The sequence below is a fragment of the Pyxicephalus adspersus genome, chromosome 6 (assembly GCF_032062135.1).
Source record: "Pyxicephalus adspersus chromosome 6, UCB_Pads_2.0, whole genome shotgun sequence".
Lineage (NCBI taxonomy): Eukaryota > Metazoa > Chordata > Amphibia > Anura > Pyxicephalidae > Pyxicephalus > Pyxicephalus adspersus.
Window position 1 is genome coordinate 6,625,911 of NC_092863.1, and position 16,635 is coordinate 6,642,545.

General features: G+C 43.8%; 1 protein-coding gene across 4 annotated transcripts in view; it reads right to left on the reverse strand.

Annotated features, from left to right (window-relative positions):
• Positions 1-16,305, reverse strand: part of ZBTB46 (zinc finger and BTB domain containing 46) — a 41,433-nt gene extending 25,128 nt beyond the window's left edge. For 2 of the 4 annotated variants that reach the window (XM_072414343.1, XM_072414340.1), the window contains exon 1: positions 6,609-6,698. The gene's annotated coding sequence lies outside the window, so the exon portion shown is untranslated. Of the gene's footprint in view, positions 1-6,608; positions 6,699-11,391; positions 11,439-16,282 lie in introns of those variants that run through there. The other 2 variants (XM_072414342.1, XM_072414341.1) reach the window with 2 other exon arrangements.
• Between the last annotated feature and the right edge of the window lie 330 nt (positions 16,306-16,635).

A 16,635-nucleotide genomic window follows, 5' to 3' on the forward strand; every position in this document is an offset into this window, starting at 1 on the left:
ATCATGGCTGCAGCAGTTGGGCACAGCTGGTAATTCTGGCGAGGATATCACAACACGGACAATATCAAAAGCCAGCATGGAGTTCAGTTGTCAGCAAACTGCATTAACTATTTTGTGTAGGCTTTATTGGCGACCAGATTTGTGACCGATAAGAAGCCAACTTTTATTAGTTGGTTGCTACAGGTTGTTGCACAAGGTTCTGTATAAACTTTTACAGCAGTCAGATCACAAAGATTAACAATGCTGTAACTAATGGGCACCATTGCTCCAGTGTCTAGTGCTCATGTGCCCATTTAATGGTGGTCAGCATGGGCACTCTGACTAATCTGCAGCAAGCTGCAAAGAAAGGTGACACCTTGCACCTATTGACAAAATTAGGTTTTCATCTGTGGGATCAAACCAGACCGGCTAGGCTTCCATTCTCCACACACATCAATCAATCTCACCATCATATGATCACCAGTTGTCCTTCCTTGCACCAACCATTGCATATTGGGAAACATCCTGCAAAACCTGTTATTAAAGGGATGCTCCGACCTAACCCAGTCATCTAGCCATAACTATTTGTCAAATCCCAATGCTTGCCTAAAGTTCCTCCTGAACTGACAGTCCCCTTGCTGCTGAATATATCCCACCTCATTAACAATATAACCAGATAATCAATGTCAGTGGTTTCAATGTTTTGCCACTTCACACACACAACGTGTCATTTATATCTATTTGAACCATAAGTGGAATTGATTGCTTGACGGTCCCTTTAATCAAAGGCACAGCTCTTCTGTTTTCTCGTGTCACCTTATAAACCACAGATTGCCCTCTTGGCATGTCAGGATGGGCTGGGTCACAGCAGACAAGCCGACCACGCCTGGGCTATATGGCAGCCGTTAGTATTCTGGACAGAAATAGCACACACAGCTCTGCCTGGCAAAAAGGTAAATATGTAAGCACCAAACCACAGGGGCACTGGGAAGTAAGCCCTACAAATATCCGTAAATCTTCTTATAGAAAAAATGTTATTTTGTTTTGCCTTTAAGTTACACATTACCAATGCTATGTCACTTCATAAAACAAATCATACTGTAGTACAAAATAAAAGTTGTGTATACTTTATAGCTATTCATCTACATAAATATAAACTTGGACAATTTGTAACTTTTCCTTTAAAGCTTGACTTTGCTTTATCCAGGTAGGCAGCACATGGCAGCTCAGATGAGTAGGGAATGGCTAGAAACTCTGCAAAGTTTTTATTGCTGCCTCTGCTCCTCTCTGTACATGTTTACATCCTAGCTATCTGCCCAACAGTCCGCAAAGCAGGGAAAACAATCTCATTTGTCGAGCGTTAATTGGCTGGACTGAGTGATTTCAGAGGCGGAAAAAATATTTTTTTTTAATTAGTTAAGTTTTTTTCTAATAGAAGCCTTGTGCATCTCTTGGATGAACTTTGCTATTTGTCATGCATGTCGTGGATCCAAGCAACATAGCCAGTTCTCCCAAAACTGAGGGTAAACACCCTTACTGTCCCTTTATTATATCAGGGAGTATATATTGGTGGGACCTCTGGGCTGAGATCTTGGCTATATACAGCTGCTGTGCCCATTATAAGAGAATCCCACCATCTCTGCACTTAGGGCTGTAAACTTGCTGTGCCCATTATGAGGAGTTGCTGCCATCTTTGCTCCTAGTTCCCAGGTCCCCACACCTGCTCTGCCCCTTATTAGGGGTTCCTGCCATCTCTGCCAGGTGTTCCCAGGTTCCTACACCCTCTGTGCCCATTACAAGGAATTACCACCATCTCTGCGCTGACATCTTGGGGGTTTAAACCTGCTATGCCCATTATGAAGGGTTCCTGACAACTTTACTTCGTGTTCCGGGGGTTCCTACACTATGCTGTGCCCATTAATAGGGGTTCTTGCCATCTCTGCATTGAGGTTATGGGGCTATTAACTTGCTGTGCCCATTATGAGGGAATCCCACCATCTCTGCACTTAGGGCTGTTAACTTTCTGTGCCTATTATGCGGGGTTCCTGCCATCTCTGCCTTGAGTTGCCAGGTCCTTACACCTGCTGTGCCCATTATGAGGGGTTCCTGCCATCTTTACACTGCGTTCCTAGTTCCCTACACATGCTGTGCTCATTATAAGTAGTGACCATCAGCTTTGTATGGAGGTTCTAGATCTTCCATTAGCTTTGTCCCCGTCCCTCTGAAACATGGGCATGTTAGCATACAGACCCCATCAGCCTTTAAGGAGCACCAACAACTTTGTAAAGCTGGGAAAGTGTGAAACTGATGGAGCAATAATGTGAATGTCATGAGAATGGTCATGTGACAGTTGGCCCCTAAAAAAAGTTAATACATAACCAAAAACCCCCTTCAATTCAAGGGACTTCTGGAAACACAACCCTCTATCCCTACTTTAATTCTGCTGTTTAAATTCTATTAAAACAAACCATTTAACTATTACAAGTATGAAACTAAACTTCAAGTATTGAAGCATAAAGAAAAATAGTGGTGGAAAAAAGTTGTGCTTGTAGGACAAGAGACCGAGTTGGAGGTGACATGACAGGTGAGAAGCGGTGGTGTGACTTCCTCTTTAAAAAATAAAATGGGGGTCCTTTTTTTTTTTTAGGGAGGATGTAGAAGTCAGTAACTGCGCCTTACCACTACAAGACCGCATGCATTAGATCCTACAAGCTCATCTACCACGAGCTTCCTGTACGGTGGTCACAAATGCAGCGCTTGGAAGGTGGGTGCATACTGTACGTACGCCATGCTCTTAGGATCCACAATAAAAGGAGTAAAAACAGATAAACATCATCGGCCTAGTTATATTTGCAACCGATCCTTGGAAACCAAACAACTACAGCATGGTTTCTTTTAAAAGAAGACCCCGACCAGCAAAAAATGGACTTTTGTTGTATCCAGTTAGTCAATTTTGAAATTCAGACCTTTAGATTCTATGTGCCTGCGCCCAGCCCCTCACAATGATAGGAATACAAACTCTGTACAGCGCTGCATAATATGTTAGTGCTATATAAATACAAGTTATAAATAATAATAAAGAGACCCTGTTATCTGCCAATGGCAGGATCTATTTAAAGCCCACTTAAACCCATCTTCACAGCACCACATTTTTTTCCTTGCCACTGCCTAAAAAAATCCTTTTGGGTAATTGGGAGGTTATGACCTTCTCACAGGATGCCATGGGACCTAGTTACCAATTGTTGGGACCGAAAACCATCACATGCAACATCATTATCCCACATTGAATGTTATATTACAGCTGGACTCTATAGCTGAAAACATGGTGTTCAATAGCAAGCCTTGAGAAGACCTCCATTTTGCTCTTTAAATATAGCCACCTCCTATTGGATCCTTATTTATTTTTTAAATCTAAATCACAAAAAAAAAAGTTTTAAAAAGAAAACTTCATTCAGCTGCTTTTGTTAGGCATTAATAACATCATTCGGCCCTCCTGTGGGATTCTGGGAAAGCTAAGGATCTGAAATCTTTTGTCTGATGCTGGGGTCCCTCGTTATTTTTTTTTGGTAATTTCCTTTTTTGATCTTGCATGGGTGGGGGTATTATTATATAGCTGGAATTGCTTTGGATTGGAGTGATTTTACCTTACAATTTTATATACTAATTTTTTTTCCAGACTACAAGAAAATCCCCAGCTGGGATCTAAAAGCAATGGTGCAACGTCCGGAACATCTCTGAGCGATTTCAGGACTTGTCTCCAGCCCCGGGTATGAATGGATCCTAAGATTACTAGAAAGAGGATGCAAGGACCACACAGAGATGAAGCCTGACATCCCGGCATTGGGCTTGGCACAGGAAGGAGGGTGGGGGGGACATGGAAATTTAAGTTTTAGTATTTTGTATCATTATGGAGTTACTTTACATGGTGACTTCTGACACAAACAGTGCCTGGCCGTCTTCAGGAGTGCTCAGTACAATAAAGGCGACAATTCGAGCTGGAAATGAGAGGAAGGGCAGGTTGTAGAAGCGCCCCAGATATCCGCCCCACATGGAGATACTGGCCCAGTTTCCTCTGTTACTACGAGCAGATGCCACAATTCACTTAATGCACTCCAGATATAAATGCACCAGTCCTTCCGCTCACACAGGACACATCAGATATTACAGCACAGCTCTCCCTCTTAAAGGAAAACCACACTGTGTATGAGACTATATGAGATCTCTTCATTATTACTATACGGCATTAATAATCAATTAATAAGCTGCACAAACTGTATGCATGCTGACCCATGTGAAGGTTCTTTGCATTCAGGTGACCTATTAATTCTAAACGGGCCGGTTGCCAATCACATAGAATAAAGGACCTGTTTTTTTTTTTTTTATTAACGCAGTGCGCCACAATGCACAGATCTGCACGTTGCGGTGGTGCGCTGCTTCACTCACAGCAATGCAATGAAATAAACATTTCACTACGAGTTACTACAACACCATGGACAGGCCCTTAGTGAGATAAGTACATATGAGAAGTTTGTATGATCTATTTTTGGTGTGCTTTGTGTATTTTTTTTTTTTTTTAGATCTGTGCAGTAGTAGAATTAAAGTTTTGTGCTGGAGTTCTTGCTTTTCTCTGTCCTTATAGGATTTATCGGACCTGTGGTCCGGTTCTGATGCTCATGTGCCTAATCTAGGATATATATCCAGAATAGCACACAGACTGAACTGCAATTGAACAACAGCATGGTGGCTCAGTGGTTAGCAGTCTGGTTCGAATCTCCTCTATCTGCATGGAGTTTGCAGGTTCTCCCTGTGTTTGAGTCGGTTTCCTTCCACATGCCAAAAACATGCTGTTAGGTTAATGGGTTTCCCCCCAAACTGACCAAATTAATGACATATGACTATGGTAGGGACATTAGATTGTGAGCTAGTGACATGACTAGACTTTGTACAGCGCTGTGCAATATGTTGGAGCTTTATAAATACTGTGCAATAATAACAGGAATCCGTGATGCATTATGTGTCCTTGCAAGTTTTACTGTATTGTCCCCACCCCTCCAAGACCCATTCATCAAATAGCCTCATGTACCAATGACCATATGTCCTCCTTTTTACCACCATTGTTCGTTAGATTCCTCAATCAAACGTTATGTAGCCTACTTTATTAGTTTAATAGGTCACCGGGTTACATTGGCTTACACCTTATATACACAGCTAAAACAAGTTAGTTTGTTATCTAAGGTAAGGAAGGCTTAGAACCTTCTTTTATCACAATCTGTTTCCCCTTTAGAACGATGAATCCCCAGTATTTGTTTTGGTGACTATTGTTACCAGGAGAAAAACCAATCCAATATTTTGTCACCAAACTTCCTGTTGTATCGGCGGTACAGGAAATAAAGACAAATCTCTATATTAAAGCGTACCTAAACTTAGAAATTTCACTTTACATGAAAGGGTAGACAACCCCTAACAAGGGTGCAGCACAGCCACCTAATTGTTGACAGCCTAGGCACTCAAGAATGAATGGGAGCACAAAGCCTCCCAGTATACCTACGTCACGCGTCCCGGGAGGCTCTTGGGTGACCCTTCTGCAGAAGGAGCCTTTTCATGGGGGAAAAAAGTGTGCCGATATCACGCATACGCAGCGAGATCAGCAAGTTTCTTCCATCCTACGTCAGCCGATCCCGCACCTGGGTCGGGTGATGTAGGATCAAGAACCAGGAAGAAGGGAGGAAGATGGCGGCGCCCGGCACGCGGGCAGATGCCGGGACAACGCGAGATCCGACAGAAAAGACTTCCGGATGGATCAGACTGCCCTGTGGGATTGAAGGTAACATTTTTTTTGTTTTAGGCACCATTGGGTTTAGTTCCTCTTTAAGCAATAATTTAGAGAGAATTATTTTGGTTACAGATAACCTCTATGACACTATTAGCCTGATTTACAAAAGCTTACATCAGCGAAGCTGGGTGATCCAGCAAACCTGGAATGGATCTAATCCAGAAATGAAAACATTTGCTAACAAATGGCAAATGACTTTTAAGAAACCTATTCCAGGATTGCTGGATCCCCCAGCTTCACTGATATCCTCTCCAGCTTTGGAGAGCTTTAATCAGGTCCATTGGCTGAAGAATTGCTATATACAGCACATAAGCCTCCTATACCCGGCTCAGGTAATTCAGCCATTCAGTTTGCCCTCTGTTGTAGCCGGCTGTAGCCTAGATACCTCTGTCAGCCCTGGGGGAGAATGGTGCAGATGAGCCTTACTCAATTCCCCATTCGGAGGTTACAGGAAGGAGGAGGGAAGAGAGCAGGGAGAAACACAAAAGAAGAAATAAGGGAAAGGTGAAAGTCAAGGGGGGGGTAGCCGGGGAAGGGGCAGAAGAGGAAGGGTGTAGTGGGAGGAGGCTTGATGTTGGCACACAACACCTCTCTGCTAAGCTTAGCACTCACCACCCTGCCCCACACCGGCACACCTTAACAGCAACCCCAAAAACAACAAGACATGCACAGCTGCAATCTCTACCGTATACAACCGCACAAAGCTGTCACCTCCAACATGTGCTCCCCCATCTGCTGGGGAACTACAAATCCCAGAGAGCCTCATTATTATTAAACACCCTCCCGGTACCGATACCTGTGTCCAGTCTCCGGCCACTCCGCTGTCTGTCTCTGCTGCGCGTCCCCGACACTGTCAGACGGCGCTGGGGGCGGTGACAAGGCGAAGCACAGCCAGTCAGGGGCGTGGCGTCTCTAACCCCAGACAGGGCAACAAACCACGCCCTCAATACTTTCCATTTGAGGCAACGAAAGCCTCAGCCCCTTTTCCTTCCCAATTCAGGCGGGGCAAGAAAAAGGAGGACGTACTAAAGGAATGGGGGCGGATGCTCCCTGCGACACGCCCACACTCCTGGGAGTCATTCGTTCGGACAGTAGAAAAGCCCCACCCTGTAGCTGAAGGCCACACCCCTTGTCATCCACCGAGAAGACTGGGCTGTCTGGGAGGGGTGGGACTTGAGAATCAGAACCACGTGGGGAACTCAAGGGACACGTGACTAAAGGAAATGCCATTCAGGGTCAGGGCTCGTTACCCCAGTTGGTGATTGTCGGTTCTCCGTGTCTGGGGCATTATACCCCCCCTGTGTCCGTGTGCCATTCTCTCGCCGAATCACCGGTATATTACCCTTCATCTTTTAACCTGCCTTCTGCCCATTTCTCTTCAAAAACAAATCAGCTCATCGCCCTGCCCTTTATCCTCTACCCCACCCCAATGTGATCCTATTATCTAAACTGCCGACAGTGCCCTCTCCCTCCCCCCAATGCCACCTTCCTGACCCTTTCTGCTGCAAACTACCCCATGCCACTTTTTGTGCCCCTTCACCTTCTACTATATACCATTTCCTGCTCCTTTATTCTCTACCCTATTGTCATCTTGCTGCCCCCATATCCTCCAATCTACCCCAACGTGATTCTCTAAACTGCCCCTAGTGCCATCTTTCTCCCCCTTCATCCACAGCCTTAGTGCCCACTTCCTGCCCTCTTATGCCCCCATGCCACTTTCCTGCCCCATTATCTCTTTCCCCTGAAGCATTTCTGCCTCTTTATATTCCACCTCAGCACTATCTTTCTGCCCTTCATCTTTTACCCCGGGGTAGTTTTTCTGCCCAATCATTTTGAGCTCCGATACATTGAACTTCTCCAGTGCCATCTTCCTGTCCCTTTGTTTTCTAACCTAGTGCCATCTTAGTGCCCTTCCATGATCAACCCCAATGCCATCTTTCTGCCTCTTTATCATGTACCCCACTAGCATCTTTTTGTTCCTTCATCTTTTACCCCAGTCTTATCTTTTTGTACATTTTACTCTATTGCCATCTTCCTGCCCCTTTAAATTCTAAATGACCTTGGTGCCATCTTCCTACCCACTCACCTGTTCCAGTGCCATCTTTATGTTCTACCCTAGAATCATTTTTCTGCCCCTTCTTATTTCACCCCAATGCCATCTTTCTGCCCCTTCATCTTCTACCTAGTGTCAGTGTTTTACCCTAATGCCACCTGCCACCCCTTTATCCTTTACTTCAGTACCATCATTCTAAATTAAATTTACAATAAATTACCCCAGTGATATTTTCCTGCCCTTTGTCACCTCTGTGACATCTTCATTCTTTCTTGTCCCCCTTCATCTTCTACCTTAGTGCCATCTTCCTGCCCCTTTCACCCGCCCCCATGCCAACCTTTTCCCCTCCTCCTATAATCTGCCCTGTGTCGTATTTCTTCTCTCAGCCTCATGCCCCACCATCCTTATCATTGCCCTTTTATCTTCACCATCATCACTTGCCACCCCCTTTACCCTCCCCCACCCTCCTAAATTTTGGCTGCCTCATCTTCCTTTTACCACCTTATCTGCTCTGTTATTTCTCCATTGTCTGCTTTCCACCCCCTCATCCTGCAGCAATTCTCTACCATGCTCATATGTTAACCCCCAGTGTTGGTGTAGAAATCCCCCTCACAACTGATACTGTAACAAGTCATCACCTTTACACATGGGCCTTGCTTAGTATTGCTCATGCAGGTTCCTGGAGTACCCCCCACCCCCTCCCCAAAATGCAGAAAGGAAATCTGTATCTATGAGATTGTTCAGTAATCATCACACAGCAAGATTTAAATATTTCCTATTGGATACAAGATAAAGGAGACCGGTACTGGCAGAATATTCGGGCCATTGCTCACCTCTACTCAATATGCTATTGGCTCGGCTGTCATGCCGATCCAATGGCTTCATTACTTGGACTCATCCAGAACAAACCTGTAGGTCCAATGACAAAGGAGGACATGGGGGATAGGAACCTTGTATGGGGCCCAGAAATTTCTAATGGCAGCCATTGGGGCTGTAAGCAATAAATTAGAGAGTAAAAACAATAAATGTCTTTTTACCTGGTGTTTTTTTCACCTGGCCCCTCCTCTGTGGCAGGTACGCAGAATTGAGCAGTGGATTGTGTTTAAGCATGCAGCTCATGCATTGCGCGGTGGGGAGCCTTCCCCACCATCAGCCAATGGGAACGCTACCCACTGTACGAGGGGGTGCTGAGAAGTTCCAGGCTTTGCCCAGAAAGAAGAGAGCCAGAGTTATGAAATAACATATTTATTCAGCATATTCCCCCCTGAGACTGATGCACTGGGTACAGCGTAGTTGCAGCTTTTCTAGATCGGTAAGATAAAAGTCCTTTGGTTGGCTGCAAACCAGCTCTCGGCAGCATCTTTGACGTCAGAAATGTCCTCAAAACGTTGCCCCTTCAGGTGTTTCTTCAAATTCGGGAACAGATAATAGTCCGAAGGGGCCAGGTCAGGTGAGTAGGGGGGATCGTGGACCAATTGGGAACCCAGGGTGTTCAATTTGGCAGCCACAACATTGGACGTGTGTGCAGCTGCATTGTCCTGCAAAAAAAGGATCCTGTTGGTCAACTTTCCACAGCGTTTCGTCTTAATTGCCTCCTTCAGCTGGTGCAGGAGGTTAACATAATACTGTCCGGTGATACTAGAGCCCTGAGGTAGGTAGTCCACCAACAGAATACCGAATAGAAAAAGGACGCCATATCTTTTTTGTCCGTTTTCTGGATTCGGAACATCTTCGGCCGCGGGGACCCGCTGTGGCGCCATTCCTTTGAGGGTTCCTTGGTTTCAGGATCATAGATGTGGAGCCAGGTTTCATCCTCAGTCACTAACCTAGCCATAAAGTCCTGTGCAGCTTCAAAATAGGCCAAAACGGCTTTGGAGGTTCCTTCTTCTGATCAATGTTCAAACAAACTTTGCTGAAAGCTTGCACGTCTAGGATAGTGGTGATAACAAACCCAACATGCTCCCGTTAGATGTCAAGTATCTGGGCAATCTTTTTTGCGAATATTCGCCGGTCCTCAATAATCAGCTCATGGACATTGCAGGTTGCATGGTCAGTTGAGGTTGGGGGGCGCGCGCTGCGGGGCTTATCTTCAACGGTGAAATGCCCGGTCTTGAAACGAGATATCCAGGTTCTGACAGTGCTGTAGGAATGACACTTCTCCCCCAGTGTGACATCTCAGTGTGAATGTCCCTTGCTGACTTTCCCTGAAGAAACAAAAACATCATGATGGCCCGTAACTCCAACGACGTGAAACTTGCTTGTGCCTCTGCCATCACAGCTTCTCACAAAAAGAAAAAACAGTTTTAAGAATCGCAAAGACCTGATATTTGCACAGTTACATACTAAGATATTAGATTGTCATACGGCTCCACACTCATTTTTCTATTTCATCTGGAAGGGAGCAAAGCCAGGAACTTCTCAGCACCCCCTCGTATACATTAATAACCATTACACTCTGATGTTGAGGTATACAACTGGTAGTGTTCCCATTGGTTAATGATTTTTAGAATATGCTATCCCAAATATGTAACCCTCTTTTGTGGGACGCTGCCTAGAACAGGAGGAAAATGTTATGTTAATATTTGAGATGTGGCGCAGAATAATTCAGGTGCCCCTGGACTGCACAGAAGGTGAATGTGTAATTTTTTTGTTTTATATAAACATTGATCTCTGTGTGCAACTTTGAAAGTTTAATTCAGATTTAACTGCTGGATGTAGGGGAGCAACGTGGCTCAGTGGATAGCACTCTGGCCTTTGCAGCGCTAGGTCCCAAGTTCAAATCTTGACCAGGACACTATCTGCATGGAGTTTGTGTTTGCATTAGGTTTCCTCCAACGTGCAGGTAATTGGCTTTCCTCTAAATTATATTGACTTTGTACAGCGCTGTGTAATATGTTGGCGCTATATAAATATAGTACATATCTCTGCATTGCTAACCTGAATGTTGCATGTGGAATGCAGCTGCAATTGGTCTAATCTGCTTTCCCTGACAGGCCCCACCATGATAAGAGGGTACATGAGACACCCCCAGTGTACCAGAGGCAAGTATTTCTGCATATTCACAAAGCTTAAAAATGATAAATTCAAATAGGTTAGTCTGACAACCGGTCCCCTGCAGTCCAAATACAGCACAGGAGGTGACAACACTAACACAGCATTAGAAGCTTGTTGTCACTGTAGTTGTTGTTAGGTTCAACAATTACATTTAAGTCATTAAGACATAAAGGGGAAACATTCATTTAATTTGCTACTTTAGCTTGAAATTCTCTTTACCAAGCAATCTGCAGCTTTTCTCCATCTTGGCACATGGGGGGTTAACGGAGTGCAGGGAGGTGGGGGGTGGGATGAAGGTTACAGGGTGGGAGCTGGGGGTAGTTTGGAGTCTGGAGGGATCATTGTGGATTCCTGGGGCTGTGGGAGGGCTAGGCTGGAACTGTAATTTTCCAGAGCAGTCTGAGAGCTGAAGGGAGGGAGGGAGGGGTGCTATGGGAGTCTAATTATCAGTTACAGATATATGTGGACCCACCTTTAACCTGTACTGTACTTGCATGGAGCAGGTGAAGGTTTCTTTCCTGTAATATATACCGACATAATAAAAATAATGGCATTAGAAGAAGATTTAACATATACATTTCTCTGTGTATTTACAGGTCATGGATTTTTTATACCTGTCCCCTAACCTGGGTAATATAAAGTTTTAGAAATGTAAAGAGTTACGGTTATTACTGAAACAAACTAGAAGGGAAATCCTAATTAAGACACCTATTTTGGTGACAACCCTTTAGAGAGTTTTTGTCTTGCTTCCTGTTTTGTCCCTAGGCCAGGAAATTAAACCTCATAATAAAAAGTGACAGATTTTTATTATTATTAAACAGTATTTATATATCGCCAACATATTATGCAGCGCTGTACATTCATTGAATATTCTCTGTTCTGAAAAGAAATTTCCTGCAATAAATGCAATTTAATTTGACCATGCAGAGATGAATCAGGTAATATTCGGAGCAGGGTCCTCTCTTCTTCCTGGGTCACTGTATCTGTCTGTCATTTGCAACCCCTATTTAATGTACAGCGCCGTGTAATATGTTGGCGCTATATAAATCCTGTATAATAATAATAATATTTTATTGTCTCTGTTTTGGTACTACAGTAGTAGTAGATAAAACCTTCATATCATCCCTGATTTTATAACAAGGATACCAGCTTTGTACAAGCTCCATCCCTTGGATCATTTGAATATTTTATTAAAACTAATGCTGTGATTTAGAAGGACATTGCTGCCTGATACATTCATAGCTGCTTTTTGAATTGCACAGAACAACAAATGAGAGAAAGAAAACATGGCTTCCAATCGCTTGAACCTGAATGAGTCTTGTGACTCCTCTCAATAATTCCGGCAGCTCAGCTATAATGTTTGACTCCATAGTGATCACCATTCTATGGGACTTGTGGGTAGGCCAGTTTCTGACTTACAATATTTTCAAGTTTTGATGGGATCGTTGTAACGCAACGCTACCTGTACATGGATAGAGTTATCATACCCCAAGAACAATCAGGGTAGAAGTCGTGGCAGGGCAGCACAGTGGCTCAGAGGTTAGCACTCTGGCACTTTGCAGCGCTGGGTCCCAGGTTCAAATCCCAGCCAGGACACTATCTGCATGGAGTTTGCAGGTTCTCCATGTGTCTGCGTGGGTTTCCTCCCAAAAACATGCAGTTAGGGTAATTGGCTTCCCCCTAAATTGACCTTTGACTATAAAATAATGACATATGACTATAGTAAGGACATTAGATTGTGAGCTCCTTTGAGGGACAGTTAGTGACACAAGTATGGACCTTGTACAGCGCTGTCTAATATGATGGCGTTATATAAATACTGTGTAATAGTAATAAAGTCGTCTATTGCAGTATATGCACTGATCAGGTAAACATTAAAAACACCAGCTTAATATATTGTAGGCATGAGGCATAGACACCATGACACTTCTGAAGATGTCCTCTAGTACCTTTTAAGTCACATTGGCCCTGATTTATGAAAGATCTACAAGGCTGGAGAGGATACACTTTCCACAGTGAAGCTGGGTGATCCAGCAAACCTGGAATGGATTTAGACCAGGATTGAAAACATTAGCCAACTGACACCAAAAAAATTTAAGAAATCCATTCCAGGATTGCTAGATCACCCAGCTTCACTGTGGAAAGTGTATCCTCTCAAGCCTTTAATAAATCAGACCCATTGTCTCCACTGATCCTTCTCCTTCCCATAGTGCATACTGATAATGAACCTGGCCATCCACATGAGATAAAAGAAGACATAATCCATTAGGCCAGGCCGTGTCCTTTCATTGCTCTGTGGTCTGGTTGTAAAGTTGTTGTGCTCACTGTAATCCTTTTTTGTAATGTTCACAGGTCGGCATGGGCACATTCACTGGTCTGCAGCTAAGCAGCCCCCTAAAATGCACTTTTATGACACTTTTTATGTTTTTCAGTAATTTGTGCTATAGTAGCACTTTTTTAGGACTGGGCCAACCAAGCTAGCCCCGTCAGTAGGCCTGATTTATTAAAGCTCCCCAAGGCTGGAGAGAATACACTTTCATCAGTGAAGCTGGGTGATCCAGCACACCTGGAATGGATCTGGTCCAGGATTTAAACATTTGCATAACAAAAAGAATATGACATTAAAGAAATCCATACCATGTTTGCTGGATCACCCAGCTTCACTAATGAAAGTGTATCTTCTCCAGTCTTGGAGATCTTTAATAAATCAGGCCCTATAAACTCTGTGTGCAATTGTCCCTGTTGTGAGCGAGTTTTGATAGATATCACTTTGTCACCAGTTCACTGGTTGTCTATCCTTGGATTAGTTTTTGGTGGGTATTACCCACTGCATACCAGGAACCCTCCACAAGCCAGGTGGAGCACACATGGAGCCGTCAGTGGGAAGTGGTGAAGCATCAATTACATTATTTTACCTTCAACTATTATTCCACCACCCACCAAACATGGCGCCTACAATCTTTACTTTTGTTCAAGGAAATGGTGCTCCAGGCTCCCTCTGATAATTCATAGGACAGAATTAGTAGCTTTCATTTTTAGCACACCACTTCAGCAGAAATGAATGCCATGGCATATGGTCACATGACCATGTGAACTATGCTAAAAGGGAAAATCGTAGTTAAGGCAGCCGCAAGAAACCACAGTTTTTTGCAGCAAATGTAAAGTATTTCTGTGCTCCTTATGTTTTGTGGTCAGGCACATGGAGGCAATTTGGTATTTGAAGTCCAACTACAGTCAACATTTTCAATTTAGCTCTGAATGGAGTGTGGAAAGGTCCTACTGCAGGATGCAAGAGCGAATCTCTCCAATAGCAATAAAAACAGCTCATATGGGCGATGCAATAGAAAAATATAAAACAATGGGTGTAATAAAACCCAGAAGAGGATCGGCATTGCATCACCGGAACAGGGGGTCTGCGGGAGACAGCACTGATCAGGATGGGGAATATGGCGGTAACAATATGACATACACAAAGCATGGCAAATTAAATATTTAGTACTGACCGTTTGCTATGCAGGAACGTGGAAGAAGTATTCATGAGTTTCAGGTTGGAGGGCCCGTATTCATGTATTCTGGAAAAACACCTGCTCTATGTGCGGTGCATAGCGGTTCCATTTATTTTAATGGCACCCCACACACAGAATACAACGCATGACATACCGCAGCCATATTATGCTTTTTTGGTGCGATGCCTTGCGAAAGTAAAGCGGTCATGGAATGCCCCTACACAATATCATTATTATTATTAATAAACAGGATTTATATAGCGCCAACATATTACGCAGCACTGTACAATAAATGAGGGTTGCAAATGATAGATACAGACAGTGACACAGGAGGAGGAGAGGACCCTGCCCTGAAGAGCTTACAATCTAGGAGGTGATTTTACAGGTAAATGTATGAAGTAACACATAACAACAAACCACAACAGGTTGCCAAAGCGTGAATTAGTCTTAGGATATTTTCTAGAACAATAAAAGGTCCCACTCGGCCCAATAAAAATAGATTTTTAATTTGTCCTTTCTGGAACACCCCTAGAACAGTTTCTGGTGCTAAAAAGCTACAATCATGTTTTGTCACCTTGCAAAAAATGCATGCGGCTGCGTTCATAATCCTTTTTTTTTTTAAAAAGTGAAAGTCCAGTGGGATTATAAAATTAATATAAAGATCCCTATCCTTGTATTAAAGGTTTGATAGTAATAAATCAGGTGGGTGGATGACTTGTTTTTTTGTATTACAGGTGAGTGGATGACTTGTTTCTATCCACCTGTATACACACGGTTTGATCTGGGTGCACAGGTGCTACTTTGGACGGAGCAGTAATTGTATACGCCACCTGTATGGGGGATGGGATCTAAGGAGGGGGTGCTGGTGTGTGTTTGATGCCAGCTTAGGGCCTTAGGCGGGTTTATTTTGCGTGATATGCTGTAGGCTGTACAGTTTGGATGTGGCGCAGAAGAGGTTAAGGAAGGGACCGCACACGCTGAGTGAAAGAGGAAGCTTGTAGTGAATATCATCTGTTCATATACTACCATCCTCTCTCTCTCTTTCAATGCTATAGGTCTTCTCTTTGAAACAGCCAAGAACTCCAAGGCGTGCTGCACCCTCCCACCTCTCCGCGGCCAAGGCCAAACGGATAAACAGTTATTTTTGGGTTGGCTTGTACAAAGAGGAAAAGACCACCCTTTACCATTAACCTGCGCCACATGGCGGTGGGCCAGTCGCCTCTGCGTTTTCAATTTTTTCGCCCCCGATCCCAAAAAATTTTCCCCTGACGTTTTCTGGCTTGCAAAACTGACGCCTGCATAGAGCTCATCGCTTCTTATAACCCCCCCAGTCTTCTATTTTTCCTGCCCCTCACCCCAGCCTGCCAGCTTCCTCTACTGTCCCCAGGATGTGAAGAGAAGAAGGGGGGGGGTAACTTCCTCACTGCCAAAATTAAAAGGTGGTTTCTGGACTGTGCGGCCGGATGAGTAGAACCCTCCCTATTTCCCCGAATTCTCATATCCAGAGGGGAACTCTTGATAGTGACTCCCACATCCCCGGCCTGTCACATGTTGTTTGTGTGAGTGTGGGGGGTTATCTGTCTGTAATAAAAGCAATTTATATACAGAGCATAGAAGGGGTAAATGCAGGCACACAAATAAAAAACGGCCTTTAAAAGAATTATTCTACTATTGTAAAAAAAAAATGCCCGCATTGCATTTTAGGTTGTCGCTATTTGCATATGGAGAAAGGTTGTAATGCTAATGGAATAAAGGCAGAATATCATTTAAAGCCTTACTATATAATATAAAAAAGAGAAAGAAATATTAAAAATTGACCATACAATGTAAATGAGTAGTTCTGCTTGCAGGACTTACCTCTTCTCTGTCCCCCGAAGACTCAATTTTGGAATAAGTGATTCCCTGTGTTATCCAATTTGCTGCATGTAAGCCCTGGCCATCATGGACACCACAAAAAGATTTGTCTGCTGCTCAGAAGCCACGTGCCGGGCTATATTAGGTGCACAAGCTGGATAGGGACTTGTCCATAACAAAATATAACAACATTCACATGATAACGTAAAAGTTCCCAACCAAAAGTCCAGCCTGGGACCTCCTTCACTGATGCGTTTCACCAAAAGCTTTAGTTGTACACATTAGGAAGGACACAATTCTTAAAGATAGGAGCCATTTATAGATTTAATTATTAAAATCTTAGATTGTAAGCTCTT